The sequence below is a fragment of the Bos indicus genome, chromosome 18 (genome assembly GCF_029378745.1).
Source record: "Bos indicus isolate NIAB-ARS_2022 breed Sahiwal x Tharparkar chromosome 18, NIAB-ARS_B.indTharparkar_mat_pri_1.0, whole genome shotgun sequence".
In the NCBI taxonomy this organism is placed as follows: Eukaryota; Metazoa; Chordata; class Mammalia; order Artiodactyla; family Bovidae; genus Bos; species Bos indicus.
In genome coordinates, this window is record NC_091777.1 from 48,329,133 (window position 1) to 48,344,921 (window position 15,789).

The 15,789-nt window shown below is 44.6% G+C and overlaps 1 protein-coding gene across 4 annotated transcripts in view; it reads left to right on the forward strand.

The window, feature by feature from the left end:
* The window catches only part of SIPA1L3 (signal induced proliferation associated 1 like 3), a 253,341-nt gene that overhangs the window by 52,159 nt on the left and 185,393 nt on the right, over window positions 1-15,789 (forward strand). The window lies entirely within an intron of this gene.

Consider the following 15,789-nt stretch of genomic DNA (forward strand, 5'->3'; position numbering starts at 1 on the left):
GGCAGAGTTAGCTTTGGCAGTCATTGAGTAAAGCAGAAGCACTGTAGGCTCAGATGACCTTGAACTTCCTCTTAAGATGTCTAGTATCACTTAAAAATGTGTGGGTTACTTTCAAATATCTTTTGGTATTGGTTTCTAACAAAATTCCACAGTGACAAGAGAACAGACTCTGTATGATTTCAATACCTTTAGACCATGAAATTTTTGCACCTTGTTTTATGTCCCTGGATATGTTCCAGTGTCTCTGAGTTTATAATCTATGGGAACTTGAATAGAATTTGTATCCTACTATTGTGTAAAAATTGTATAAATCTTCATTATGTTGAATTGGTTCATGGTGCTTTTCAGATCTATATAATTTTCTGTATATTCATTCTATTAATTTTTGAGAGTTTGATATTGAAACGCCAACTAAAAATTTTAATTCATCTACTTAAAAAGTAATTATATAGTGGAACTGTATGTAACTTTGTTCTGTATTTTCCAAGTCTCCTGTAAATGTGTTATCATACTTTAAAAGCAAAGAGAAAAAAGATGTTGGGTATTAGTTGAATATGGGTTTGGCTGCTGTAACAGACCCAGAATAGCAGTGACATCAATGAGGGAGCAATTGATTTCTCTTTGCTAAAACATTTGAGAGTGAGCAGCCCAGGACTGATGATGCAGCTCCACAGTCTTGAGGATCCAGGCTCGAGGATCCAGTTTGTTGCTCCCCATTCCTGGGATGTTGTCCTTCTCTGCATGGTCCAGAATGACTCCCCACTGTCACCATGTGTGCCTTCCAGCCCACTGGAAGGGAGGATATAAGAAAAAGGGCACCTCCCCTTCTTCCTAAAGCACCAGTTGCTTCTGTTTTGAGACAGAATTTACACACCATAAATTTGCTGTTTCATTTAAAAAAAAGTTTTTTTAATGTGTACCATTTTTAAGATATTTATTGAATTTGTTATAGTATTGTTTCTGTTTTATGTTGTGGTGTTTTGGCCAAGAGGCATATGGGAACTTAGTTCCCCAACCAATGATAGAACCTGTGCCTTCTGCAGTGGAAGCATGGAGTCTTAACCACTGGACTGCCAGGGAAGTCCCAAAATAAAATTTTTGAAATAGGAAGATAACAAATGTGTGATATAGTGTGGCAAAACCCAATGACAGGGCCAATAGCTACATGATTTCAAAGTAGCAGAAGACATCGATACTGTTTTGAGATGTTTGTAAGAACTATAGTGTGGTTAAAAAAAAAAAAAAAAAAAACCTGTGATTTCTGTTGTAGGTGACAAATTCACAGGTATTGTGAAAATTACTGTGATTTGCCTGTGTTCATAATGGAAGGAAATGCTGGATTTTGGTTAGAAGCTAGTGAAAATAAAAGAGGTAATCTTCTACCTCTAAATTAATGGAGCTTCTGAATTCTATCACACTTCAGTGAGCTGACCCAGAAATCAAGTACAGCTCTTCCACTTCTGGCCTGTTGGTCCGAACTTAGTCACATGACCACACCTAGCTGCAAGGGAGACAGGGAAATGTAGTCTGCATTCCCGTCAACCATGTGTCTGGCTAACATGTAAGGAGTTCAGTTATTAAAGGGAAAAGAGAGAAGGTGTACTGAGGGACAACAGGAAGTTAATAATACACTATACCCCATATAGCCGATTTCTCGCCCAGGTTCAGAACATGCATTCTTCTTTCTGACAAGTGCCTCCTGAAGGAGCTGGTTTGCCTCAAGAGGCCATGTTTTAGGAAAATGTGCGTCTTGAGACACTGGAATACTGCTCAGGGTGGTGAGCTGCTAGCTGAACCTACCTGAGGGAATAGTGTATGCTCGACTCCCCTCTCACATTCACCAGAGCAAATGCTTATGAAGTGGAATGCTGGACACCTGTCCCACCTTAATGATTGGTCCTTTGGAGGAAGGAAGGAGTCGTGCGTTGTTGAGTGTGTGCGAGGTAAACATTTGATGCAACCTCTCGGTACCTTTGGACTGCAGCAGAAGATGTGTGGTTGGCTTCTCAAATGCTGAAGTGGATGTTACATTGAACGCTTGATCTTAAGTGTCAGAACTCGTCTTAGATCACACAGGACTGGAGAGGGACTGATTCGTTGGCTCCGAGTCCAAGGAGTTTGGCAACAAAGAGAGCAGACAGTTTAGGCGTCAAGGGTAGGAAATTGCAGGTCACGTTTGGCCCATCGTCTCAGTCGTAGGGCCAAAGAGCAGTGATGCTGATCCTGATGATGGTAACAGCTAGTTTTCACTGAGTGCTTACCCTGTGCCTTGAGTTCATGAGTGAGCTCATTTGACAACCATCTTATGAGCTCAATCCTGCTATGTCCCCATTTTCCTGATGCACAGGGGTTAATTGGCCCGTGCCTGAGAGAATATAGTTGTTTATTCACGGCACGGATGGGATTTAAACACAGAAGGTGTGGTTCTGACCTGTGCTCTTAATTAACCCTACTGTCATGAGGACAGAAAGTGAGCACAGGAGTAGAAAGCTTGAAATTCTGGAAGGAGGAGTTTGTTTACTTTCATGCTTTCATTTCCCCAGTACTTATTTTGTTGCTGACTTTTGAGTTGATACCACAATGGTACCGTCACAGACTCCCCTCCTGCTGCTGCAGCACCCAGGGGTGCATCCCCACCTTCTCAGCTCCACCACTGAAATACTCAAGTGACTGTTGATCTCGTTGCCTCCCTCCATTCTAGGCCACCCCTTCACCCTGCTTTTGGTTTTAACAGCCAGTGTTTTGCTGTCCTAGTTTTAAATGTGAATTTTTGAAAAAGTGGTTGATTTGTTACTCAGCTAGTATTTCCAAGGGCCGGATCTGAGCCACCAGACAGAGGTGCATCATTAAGCAAGTCCCTGCCTTCATGGAGTTGACAGTCGGGAGGGGAGGCGAAAGACTCAGACCCTCAACAGGTAACTTCACCAGCGCCAGTGGTGAGAGACACCAACAAGGAGAGATACAGGGAGCTCGGAGAGCCTGTGAGGGTTTCGCTGGTGACTCAGTGGTAAAGAATCCACCTGCCAGTGCAGGAGGCACAGGTTTGATCCCTGGATTGGGATGATCTCCTGGGGAAGGGAATGGCAACCCACTCCAATATTCTTGGCTGGAGAGTCCCAAGGACAGAAGAGCCTGGCGGGCTACAGTCCATGGGGTCGCAAAAAGAATCGGACGTGGCTTAGCAGCTAAACAACAGAGAACATATGAACGTGTGGAACACAGGTCCTGGGTTGGGGGAGGGTGGTGAGAAGGGGCAGGGCTTCCTGGGGAGGCGTGTGTCTGTGCCGAGGCCTAAAGCTGAGTGGTGGTGTGGGAGCAGCATCTGGGCAGAGGGGAAGCAGACCACCTTCAGGGTAAACTGGGAAGCCACAGACACTGGTCATAACCTCACTAGACTAAGGAGACTGCTTCCAAGCGAGGCCCCTCTACTTACAAGCAAGACCTGCAGCCTAATCAGGCTCGGTTTCCTCATCTGTCAGATAGCAGTGACCTTGGTCACGGTGCCCACTTCATTGGTGACTGTGAGGATTAAATGAGTGGCTGTATGTAAGATGTTTAGAACAGCTCCTGGCATGTAGCAGGGGCTCTCTCCATGTTGACAGGTCATGAAAACTTGTGTGTTGTGGGACTTAAAACAGCTAATAGAAAATCAAAGAACCCAGCTTAGGGCCAGCATCCAAACTAGGGAAGAGCTGGACGGGCCCTGCCAGGCCTGGGGACTTTGGTGTGGGTATTAGGGCAGCAGCCACTGGATTCCATTCCCAGGAGACTTTCAGGAACATATGGGGGTAGGTTTGGTCTCACGGTGAAATGGTAGGGACATCACAGGAATTTAGGACCTGGGGACCAAGGATGCTGAATGTCCTGCAGCGCAGAGGATTAGTAACAAGAGGGTCACTCTCATGGGTTTGTGTCATCTCCATATATCAAGTTAACCTTAAATGTGCATTCCAAAATACATCGTGCTTATGCCGAGTCGTTCAGTTGTGTCCGACTCTTTGTGACCCCATGGACTGCAGCCTGCCAGGCTCCTCTGTCCATGAGATTTCCCAAGCAAGAATACTAGAGTGGGTTGCCATTCCCTTCTCCAGGGGAATCTTCCCGACCCAGGGATCGAATGAACCCTTGTCTCCTGCAACTCCTGCATTGGCAGGTGGATTCTTTATCACCAACCACCTGGAAAGCCCAACAAAGGATTGTTCCACCCAAAATGCCAGCAAGGGTCCCCCACCCCACCCCCTGGAGAGAGCTCTCCCCTATTGAGTCCCTTTGGTTCTCTCCTTGCTCTCTGTATCCTGTTTCCCCTGCCTTTCCTCGCCCCCTTCCTCCCCACTGTGGAAAGAGGCTGCTCTGGCAGTTGCAGGCTGCCCCCAATGCCCTGACCACCAACTCCACCTCCTCAAATGTTCATAAGCTGCTGCTGTCTTATAGCACTTCTGCCCGTCTGGCAGAAAGTGTGAAACCAAGTAAGTATTCCGGGTTTATCAGTCTGGTTCTTGGGTTGCAGGCAACAGAAACCACCTGGGGCCGTAAAAGTGAAACTGGGGTCAGGCAGCTCGGGGGCACCTCAAGGTGGGTGTTCAGGGCCATCTCAGGGGCTGAGGGGCCAGGAGAGGGAAGCTGTGAGAAGCTCTGACTCCGTAGCTGGCCTCCTGAGGATGAATCCCGACCTCACTACTTATTCAGAGGTTTCCTAACCTTTCTGTGCCTCAGTTTGTCAGCTGTAAGACAGGGAATAAGATCAGAAGGATTGGGACTTCCCTGGTGGTCCAGCGGTTAAGCCTCCATGCTTCCACAGCAGGGGGCGTGGATTTGACCCCCGGTGGTGAACTGAGACCCCACATACTGCACAATATGGCCAAAAAATAAGATAACAATAAGATAATAATTTTTTAAAAAAAGAATAGAAAGGTTGTTGTAAGGATAAAAGTATTTGAGATAGATTTGGAATAGTGCTTAGTACAGAGTATGTGGCTTTGATAAATATTACCTGCTTTTGTTTTTTATTGCCATAATTACTGTCATCATTGTTTTTATTGAAGTCCAAATTCATGAGCAAGAGCAGCTGATTGGCCGAAGCTTCTATATGTGTGTGTGTGGGGGGGGGGAGGGGGGCGGAGTCCCATGATTGACAGCCCCCTCCTCCCCAAACTAGGAGGAACTGGGGAGGAACTCTTCTCCTAGGAGAAGTAGGCTGCTGTCACTCAAAATTGGGGCAGGCCCAGACCCCAGATGTCCTCCAAGCTCAGTAATTTGACCCCATTAATGTTGGTTATTTGCCTGCTTTGTACCATGACCCGCTCTAAGGACAGAGGACACAGGGAATGATAATGAGCAAGGTCTCTTCCCGACAGGTCTCAAAGTTCAGAGGGAAGCAGCTGCAAAACAAGGGGCCTGGTTAAGACCAAGTACCTAGAATAATGCCTGGCTCTTCGGAGGTCAGTATGTATTTGTTGAATGAATAAACACATGGGAAAAGCACAGGATTGTAGGAGCACACCACCAGTGCATCTATCTTCGCTCTGATTCCATCAGTTTGTTTGTTTTTGGCTGTTCTGTGGGATCTTAGTTCCCCAACCAGGGATAGAGCCCCTGTCCCCTGCAGTAGAAGCTTGGAGCCCTAGCCACTGGACAGCCAGGGAAGTCCCTCATCAGTTAATTTAAAAGAAGCCCATGCTTGTACCTGCAGCCTCTAGGGCATGGTGCAAAGGGGTGTCTACCTGCATGCCCTGGCACACAGTAGGCGTTTAATAAATGGGCACTGAGTGATCTCATGGATGCAGGCCACAGTCCACCCCACGTGACACTCAGGGACAGACCCCGGGCTGGGAAACTGGCCTCCTTCTCCGCCAAACAGGACGTGCAGACGTGGCTCCAGGAGGCATCTTTGTGGAATGTGGTTGCTAATACAAATGAGCTTCCTTACGTCACAAGGCATCCATTATGTGGACAGTCGGATGACTTGCTGTGGGACTGGGCGGACTCTCGAGGGGAATTTTACAGCCGCAGTTATGTTTCAGGCTTCCCTTAGGAGGAAGGCTCTTCCCCATGAATGACTCTTAATGAGGATAATAATAGCCAGCACTTTCCAGGTGCCTGGCGCTGTGCAAAAGGCTTATTAACCCGTGGAAGCCTCCCAACTGCCTGTGAAGCCAATACTGATGTTATCCCTGTGATGCTGGGGCTCAGAGATGGCAAATAACTTGCCTGTTGGGTCCACAGCAGGTGAGGAAGAGTTGGGATTCCAGCCATGGTCTCTAACTTCTGAGCATGGGCTCGTCACCCGACACAAAGCCTCGTTTCTTGTTTAAGAATTAACTTTAAGACAGCACTCTGTTAATTCATTTATGTGTGCTATGTGCTTCAGTCACGTCTGACTCATTGCAACTCCATGGACTGTGGCCCGCCAGGCTCCTCTGTCCATGGGATTTCCCAGGCAAGAATATTGAAGTGGGTTGCCATTTCCTTCTCCAGGGGATCTCCCTGACCCAGGGATTGAACCTGTGCCTCTTACATCTCCTTCATTGGCAGGCGGCTTCTTTACCACTAGCTCCACGTTATTTACAAATAAAAAAATGAATTTCCTGCCATGTCCATCTCTGAACCCTGCGTAGAATCAGCCACTGTGACCTGTCTCCTTCCAGAAGTTCTCTGCATATATACCACAAGCGTACACACGGTAGCCATTCTCTACACCCAGGGCGTCAGGCTGCAGACTGTGGGCCTTTCAGCCCGCTGCATGTTTCTGGATGGTCCAGGAGCTAAGAATGATTTTTACATTTTTTTTTTAATGGTTAAAAAAAGAAAAAAATCAGAGGACTGTCCTGGTGGTCCAGTGGTTAAGAATCCACCTTGTGGGCATTCCCCGGTGGTCCAGTGGCTAAGACCCTGCACTCCCAATACCAGGCACCTGGGTTCGATCCCTGGTCAGGAAGCTAGATCCCACGTACCACAACTAAGACCCTATGCAGCTAAATAAATAAAAATAAATATTAAAAAAAAGAATCCACCTTGCAATGCAGGGGATGCGGGTTCGATCCCTGGTCGGGGAACTAAGATCCCACGTGCCGGGGAGCAACTAAGCCTGCCATTACCACAACTGAGACCCGATGCAGCCAAATAAATTTTTTTAAAAATCAAAAGAATATTTCATGATATGTGAAATTAGATGAACTTCGAGTTTCAGTGTCCATGAGTGAAGTCTTGTTGGAGCACAGCTGTGCTCATATTGCCAGGGCTGCTCTCCCACAACAGGGCAAAGTTGAGTAGTTAAAACAGCCATGCGAGCCCCCCAGACTTAAAAAAGATTTACTCTCTGGCCTTTGACAGGAAGAGGTGACTGATCCCTGAACCACACTCTTTTCTTTCAGCAGTGTGTCTTAGAGCCCTTTTCTTGTACAGTAATTGTGTTCCCTTCCTCCATACTCATTAGTTTATTTCACTGAAACAGGCTCGCAATGGGCTAAGCTCCGGTGTGCAGCGGGTGGTGAGTTGAATGGTGCATCCATTTCCGCCCACTCTGAGTATTTCTCAGGCACCAGCTGCGTGCCAGGCTCCTGGCTGGCAGCCCGAGCGGGTCCAGACCTGACCTCAGGGGTCCTGAGAGCCAGTGGGTGAGTCGGACATTATCAAGGAGTCCCAGAGATGGATGTGTTCAGGTTTGTGGTCACAGTCCACCTCTTACCCTTTGCCCATCACTCCTGCTTTGTTTTGTTTTAAATTTTATTTATTTATTTATTTTTGGTGGTGCTGGCTCTTTATTGCTGCGCAGGTTGTGGTGTACGGGCTTCTCATTGCCGTGGCTTCTTTTGTTGCGAAGCACGGGCTCTAGGGCTTCTAGGCACATGGGCTTCAGCCCTTGCAGTTCCCTGGCTCTGGAGCACAGGCTCAGTAGTTGCTCCACAGCATGTGGGATCTTCCCACACCAGGGATCGAACCCGTGTCTTCTGCATTGGTAGGTGGATTCTTTAGCACTGAGCTACCAGGGAAGCCCCCCTGCTTTGTTTTCGGGATACTTTTAAAAAGTAGGTCATACGTCTGTAAGCTTCAAAGTCAGTTCTGCGTGCGTGCCTCTGTGCATGTGTGCGCTTGTGTAGATGTACACACTGAGCTCTCTCCTACCCCTTTCCCTGCCCACCTTGTCCCTCCACCCCTTAAGTAATCATTTGTATTAGTCTCTTGGGTATCGTCTAAAGTTTCTTTATGCAAACGCAAATGTCTATTTTTATCTTCCCCTCCTTATACAAAGTGCAGCCTACTCCACACCCTGTCCTGTACTTTGCTTTTTTATTTGATTTTTTGAAATCTTACCAGCAGGTCCCGGAGCTGTCTTGTTATCCAGCCCAGTGGCTAAACATTAAAGGTTGGGTAGGAGTTAATTAAGGGAAAGAGAACAATGTGTAGTGGGGCAAAGGGAAGCATGAGGAAGAACATTCTAGGCCAAGAGAAGAGGCTCTAGGGAGCAGGGCTTCCTCCAGAGCAGAGATGAGGCTGTGAGGCTACAGTGGCGGGGAAGGCCTGCTCTAGCTCCGAGGCCCTGATGGTCAAGGGAGGGACATGGCCTTGATTCTAGGAGCAGCTGGGTGTGGAGTTCTGCTCTGTTTCCTTCCATGTCCTGCTTTTCTCTGTGGCCAAGTACACGTGGCCTTTATCACACGTGGCCCAGGAGAGGCCAATAGTGTCCTTGAGAACAGGGTATTGAGTGTGGTTAATAGTGAAAAGAAATGTCTCCTGTGAGCTATTTCCAAGAGGTGTGATCCGGTGTCTGGGGGTTTATAGACTTATACCTCTGATCTCTGTGGTCCTTACCAATTATGTGACAGAGGTTAAGTCTAGTCACCTCTCAGCTTTTCAGTGAACACCATCAGTCATGGTGCTGAGCACAGGAGGTTTTTGGAGGGTAACATGCTATGTTAGGCCCTCAGGTTGCCACATAGTAAGTGTTCAGTATGTGGTAGCGATGATTTTGATTATTTTTAAATAATGAGCCTTGTGCTCACACTTTGTTAGTGTAGCTCACAATGAAGGCTTTATTTAAAAAAATTTTTTTTGGCTGTGCTGGGTCTTTGTTACTGCACGTGGGCTCTCTCTAGTTGCGGTGTTCGGGCTCCTCATTGCAGTGGCTTCTCTAGTTGTGGTGTGCAGTCTGTAGGCGCAGGCTGAGTAACTGTGGCACCCTGGCGTAGTTGCTCTGTGGCATGTGGGATCTTCCCGGACCAGGGATCAAACCTGTGTCCCCTGCATCTGCAGGTGGATTCTTAACCACTGGGCCATCAGGAAAGTCCACGGTGGAGATTTTTGGTTAGGAAGCCTGGTCACGTGGGTTCTGATAGGTCCTCTGCCGCTTAATACCTACATCGGGCAAGGTACTGAGCCTCATTGTGCTTGACTTTGGTCTTCTGTAAATGGAGATGATAATACCTGCCTTTTGGTCCTGTGCTGAGACTGAAATGAGTCATCATTTGTATTGCACTTGAAATAGTACACAGCAAGTAGTGACAAAGGGGTTGCCAGCCATTATTATTACATCACTGGACACTCTCTGCTTTCCATCCAGAGGTCTGTACACTGTATACTCGGGATCTTGATGTCAGGGAAGACAGTATCACCACCATTTCAGGAGAGCACTGCCCTCTCTGCATTTGCAGTAGCATCTCACTTTTTCCAAAGACCATCTGCCCACAAATACCTGGAGAAGATTGTCTGTTGAGTCAGGAATGTAATTCCACCAGACTTCCTTTATGTCTTTGGCCATATAAAGTCACATGACCACTCTTAAGTGCAAGGGTGGGTAGGAAATAGTTTTCTAATTCTCTCTCGGTAGAATACAAATAACATATTCACAGGCAGGCTCAGTAAATATTTGCAAGCATAGAAACTCATTTACCAATCTAGCTATCATGAGACTTCCCGACATTTTGCACATATCTGTGTTGTGGTCAATTTGCAGAAAGGGACCCATGAAATGTGGCAAAACAACTGGCCCCCAACCTGAGGTGCTAGAAGGAAGCTTGTGAGGGACACTGTGTTAAAGCCTCTTGAGTTGTAGCTGTCTAATCAGGGAGATAATTATACCTCCTAGATCAGTGTGGAGGGGCAGGCTCTGGGAACTGGGCCCAGAGCAGCCAGAGAAAAGCTGCAAAACCAGTTTCTTAAACTTTTGATTGCCAAGGGGGAAGGGAGGAGGAAGGGATAAATGAGGAGATTGGGAGTGACACAAACGCACATATAAAATAGATAACTTGTAAGGACCTACCATAGAGTACAGGGAACTCTAGTCAATACTCTGTAATGACCTATATGGGAAAAGAATCTAAAGAAGAGTGAACGTGTGTGTGTGTGATTCCCATGCCTGAGATGGTAAAGAATCTGCCTGCAATGCAGGAGACCTGGGTTCGATCCCTGAGATCGAACTGGAGATCCCCTGGAGAAGGGAATGACAACCCACTCCAGTACTCTTGCCTGGAGAATTCCATGGACGGAGGAGCCTGGTGGGCTGCAGTCCATGGGGTTGCAAAGAGTCGGACATGACTGTGCAACCAGCACAACACAGCATAATTGAGAACACTGTAAATCAACTCTACTCCAGTAAAAATTTGAAAGAAAGAACCGGTTTCTTGGACAGGTCTGTTTACCTGCTTCTCTGATGCCTAGTGAACAATCCCATTGGCTCCCAAAGGCCTCCCAGGTCATCTCCTTCCTTAGGCTGGGCCTCTCTTTGCAAATGGCTAAACACCCTGGGGCCAGGGAGTGCCTACTGTGTGTCTGGTGCTGTCCAATGTGCTGGAGATAAAGTAATAGATGATGTTTATTGGGTGCTCACCATGCCCGGCACTGCAGGTGCTTGGGTTAACTCATTTAATTGTCTCAGCAGCCCCATGAGCTAGGTCTTGTGTTCGGCCCATTATAGATGTATCAAAAACAAAATACCTGGGATTTGGGGATTTTTTGTTTTTTCTCCTTTTTTCCCCCTTTATTGAAGTACAGTTGATTTACAGTATCGTGTGAGCTTTAGGTGAACAGCACAGTGATTCAGTTATTTCAGATTCTTTTCCCTTATATATTATTACAAGATATTCAGTACAGTTTTCTGTGCTATACAGTGGTCCTTGTTGGTTATTTTATATATGCTGCTGCTGCTGCTAAGTCTCTTCAGTCGTGTCTGACTCTGTGCGACCCCATAGACCCCATATTTTATATATAGTAGTGTGTGTATGTTTATGCCAAACTCCTAATTTTTCTCTCCTCTCCTTTCCCCCTTTGGTAACCATAAACTTGGTTTCTATATCTGTGAGTCTATGTCTGTTTTGTAAATAAGTTCATTCATATCATTTTTTTATATTAAGTTTATGGGTTTTTTAAATTGAATTATAGTTAATAAATTGTTTAGTCATCCAGTTGTCTGACTCTTTTGTGACCCCATGGATTGGGATTTTCTAGGCAAGAATACTGGATTGGGTTGCTGTTTCCTTTCTCTAGGGGATCTTCCAAACCCAGGGATCAAACCCACGTCTCTTACCCATGTTTCCTGCGTTGCAGGCAGGTTCTTTAAGGCTGAGCCACTGGGGAAGCCCATGGTTGATATAACGTATTATCAATAGTTCCAAGTATACAATGATTTTATATCTGTATATATTGCAAAATGATCCTAAAGTCTTCATTTAAAAGCCCGTATTTTGTTTTTCAGTCAGTAAGTCATGTCCGACTCTTTGCAACCCCGTGGACTGCAGCATGCCAGGCCTCCCTGTGCCTCCTATCTCCTGGAGTTTGCCCAGGTTCATGTCCATTGAGTCAGTGATGCTGTCCAACCATCTCAGCCTCTGCCAACCCCTTCTCCTTCTGCCTTCAGTCTTTCCCAGGGTCAGGGTCTCTTGCAGTGAGCTGTCTGTTCACATCAGGTGGCCAAAGTATTGGAGCTTTAGCCTCCTAGTCCTTCAGCATCAGTCCTTCCAATGAATATTCAGAGTTGATTTCCTTTAGCATTAACTGGTTTGATCTCCTTGCTGTCCAAGGGACTCTCAAGAGTCTTCTCCAGCACCTCAGTTCAAAAGCATCAATTGTTTGGTGCTCAGCCTTCTGTATCATCCAAGTCTCACATCCCTACATGACTACTGAAAAAAGCCATAACTTTGACTATACGGACCATTATTGGCAAATTGATGTCTCTGCTTTTTAATATTCTGTCTAGGTTTGTCATAACTTTCCTTCCAAGGAGAAAGGGTCTTTTAATTAAGTCTTCATTAAAAAAACCTCTTATTTTATATGACGCTTAATATTTTTAAATTATTTGTTATCTCAGAATAACATATGCCTTTTTCACTGAAGACTTGTTGTGTTAAGATTGATTCTTTTTTAAAAAGTAGATTTACTTTTTCTAGCAGTTTTAGAATCATAGCAAAAATTGAGAAGGCATGGAGACTTTTCATGAATCCATACCCCACTCTTGAGTAACTTCCCCCATTATCAATATCCCCCACCATAGTGATACATTTATTATAATTGATGAACTTACATTGAAACATTGTTATCACCAGAGTTTATAGTTTACATTAGGGTTCACTCTTGGTTTTATACTTTCTGTGAGTTCAAACTAACGTATGCTATGAGTCTACCAATGTGATGTCATACAGATTTTCACTGCCCTAAAAAATCCTGTGTGCCCCACCTGTTCATTCTCCCTCCCCCCAGCCTCTGGCAACCATTGATCTTTTTACTGTCTCCACAGTTTTGTCTTTTCTGGAATGTCATATAGATGGAATCACACAGTAGGTAATCTTTTCATATTGGCTTCTTTCACTTAGTAAATATCTTTAACTTTCCTGAATGTCTTTGAATGGCTTGATAGCTCATTTCTTTTCTGTGCTGAATAATATGCCATCACATATTTCCAAGTTTTGGCATTTGAGTAAAGCTGCTATAACATTCTGTGTGCACAGGTTTCAACTCCTTTGGTAAATACCAGGGGTCATGATTGCTGGGTCATATGGTAGGAGTATGTTTACTTTCCTGAGAAATGGCCAAATTGTCTTCCAAAGTGGCTATACCATTTTGCGTTCCCACTAGCAATGAATGAGAGTTCCTATTTCTTCATGTCCTTGTCAGCATTTGCTGCTGTCACTTTCTGGTTTAGCTGATTCTAATGGGTATGTGTTGGTATCTCACTGTTCGTTTCAATTTTCATTGACCTGGTGAAATGGAGCATCTTTTCATTTGCTTATTTGCTATCTGTATATCCTCTTTGATAGGATGTTTGTTAAAGTCTTTGGTCTATTTTTAATCATGTTTTTCTAATTGTTGAGTTTTAAGGGTTCTTTATATGTTTTGGGTTGCAGTCCTTTATCACGTGTCTTTTGTAAATATTTTATCACAGTCTGTGACTTGTCTTCTCATTCTCTTAATGTTGTCTTTCATAAAGCAGAAGTAGTAAAGTTTAACAAAATCCAGCTTATTGATTCTTTCATGGATTGTGCCTTTAGTGTTATAACTGAAAAAGTTATTACTGTACCCAAGGTCATCTAGATTTTCTCCTGTGTTATCTTCTAAGAGTTTCGTAGTTTTCATTTTACCTTTAGGGCTGTGACCCATTTTGAGTTAACTTTTGTGAAAGGGGGAGGATCTGTGTCTAGATTCTTTCTTCTTTTTATTTTTTTGCATGTGGATTTCCAGCTGTTCCAATACCATTTGTTGAAAAAGATTGTCTTTGCTCCTTTATCAAAGATCAGTTGACTGTACTTACGTGGGTCTATTTCTGGGCTTTCCATTCTGTTCCATTAGTATATTTATCTGTTCTTTAGCCAGTACCACACTGTCTTGACTAGTGTAGAGAGTCTTGAAGTCAGGTAGTGTCAGTCCTCAGACTGTTCTCCTTCAATAGTGTGTTGGCTGTCCTGGGTCTTTTGTCTCTGCATATAAACTTCGGAATCAGTTTATCAATATCTAGAAAGTAATTTGCTGGGATTATGTAGAATCTATGGATCAAGTTGGAAGGAACCGATATCTTGACCACACTGGAGTTTACTATTTATGAACGTGGAATATCTCTCCATTTATTTAGTTCTTTGATATCATTATCAGAATTTTGTAATTTTTCTCATATAGCTCTTACTGGGGTATTTTATCATATCCTTACCTAAGTATTTTATTTTGTGGGGTACTAATGTAAATGGTAATTGTATTTTTAATTTCAGATTCCACTTGTCCATTGCTGGTATATAGAAAAGCAATTGACTTTTTAATATTAACCTTGAATCCTACAACCTTGCTATAGTCATTTCCAGGAGTTCCTTCTCTCCCTCCTCAATTCTTCAGGATTTTTGACATAATGATCATGTCATCTGCAAACAAGGGCAGTTTTGTTTTTTTCTAAGGTGTATTTCTTTCATTTCCTTTTCTTGTCTTATTACATTAGCTAGGACTTCCAATACAGAGTTGAAAAGCAGTGGTGAGAGGGGACATCCTTGTCTTGATCTTAGTGGGGAAGTTTTGAGCTTCTCACTTGTAAGTATGACACTGTGAATATGACTTTTCTCTCATTAGTTCCCCTATGCCAGACATTTGGAGGGTGGCACCTTGCATCTACTTCCCTTAGTCCAATCCTGACCATGTAATCGATTTTAAAAACATGTCAACGAATGAGTAATAAATGAGTCTAGTGGCACAATGAACAGCTAAACAGAACTTTACTTGCAGTTATCTTCTGGGCAGATGTCAAATTAGAATTAAATAGGCAGTAGAGGGTGGTGATTGTCAGCAGAGTCTAGAGCCGTGAGCTGGTTCAAATCTGGCTCTGCTGCTTACTTGCTGAGTAACCTTGGGCAAGGAACTGCACTTCTAAGGACCTCAGCATTCTCATCTGTGAAGTGAGAATAATAATAGGGCCTGCCCCATGAAGTCGTTGTGGGGTTTAAATAAGTTGGGAGTGTAGAGTGTCTGGCACACAGGCACATGGGTGAGAGTTAGCTACTGCTGTGACAGTGTTATGTGGTAGTTTCAACTGCAAAGAGTAATTTGTGTCTCAGCTTCAAGTGTGTGGAGAGACAAGCTCAATTCCAGGGAAATGAAGTTCAACCATGAACCTGAGAGCCAGCAATTTCAGCCCCAAAATGGCTGCTTGGCACTGATGTGGAATTGTAAGTCCAGCCCTGATCAGTACACTTGCTTGTTAGTACGGGTATGATGAAAGTTGAAATTTTTGGAGTTGTGTTCTTTGTGGGAGAAGTTGGGAGAAAGACACAGCCTGCTTGAATCTCCTGAGAACGTTGAGGCACTTTCCCAGATGCCCTGTCATTCCAGCCTCAGGAAGCACTGCCGTATGCTCTGTGCAGGATGGTGCAGAGCAGTGGTTATAGACAGCTTGGGGCAGTATTCAGTCCTTGCTAAAGTGTGGCCTTGGGCAAGCAACATAGTCTTCCAAGCTTTGGTGTCCATCTTTGCAAAATGATGAAAAGAATAAGATGCTACATTCTAGGCCTGTTAAAGAGCTTTGAACTAGTAAAGCTCCTTGTAGTTTCTGTTCCTTGTAAGAAAAGCTATGACAAACCTAGATAGCATATTAAAAAGCAGAAATATCACTTTGCCAACAAAGGTCCATATAGTCAAAGCTGTGATTTTTCCGGTAGTCATGTATGGATGTGAGAATTGGACCAGAAGGAAGGCTGAGTGCTGAAGAATTGATGCTTTCAAACTGTGGTGTTGGAGAAGACTCTTGAAAGTCCCTTGGACACAAGGAGATCAAACCAGTCAATCCTAAAGGAAATCAACCCTGAACATTCATTGGAAGGACTGGTGCGG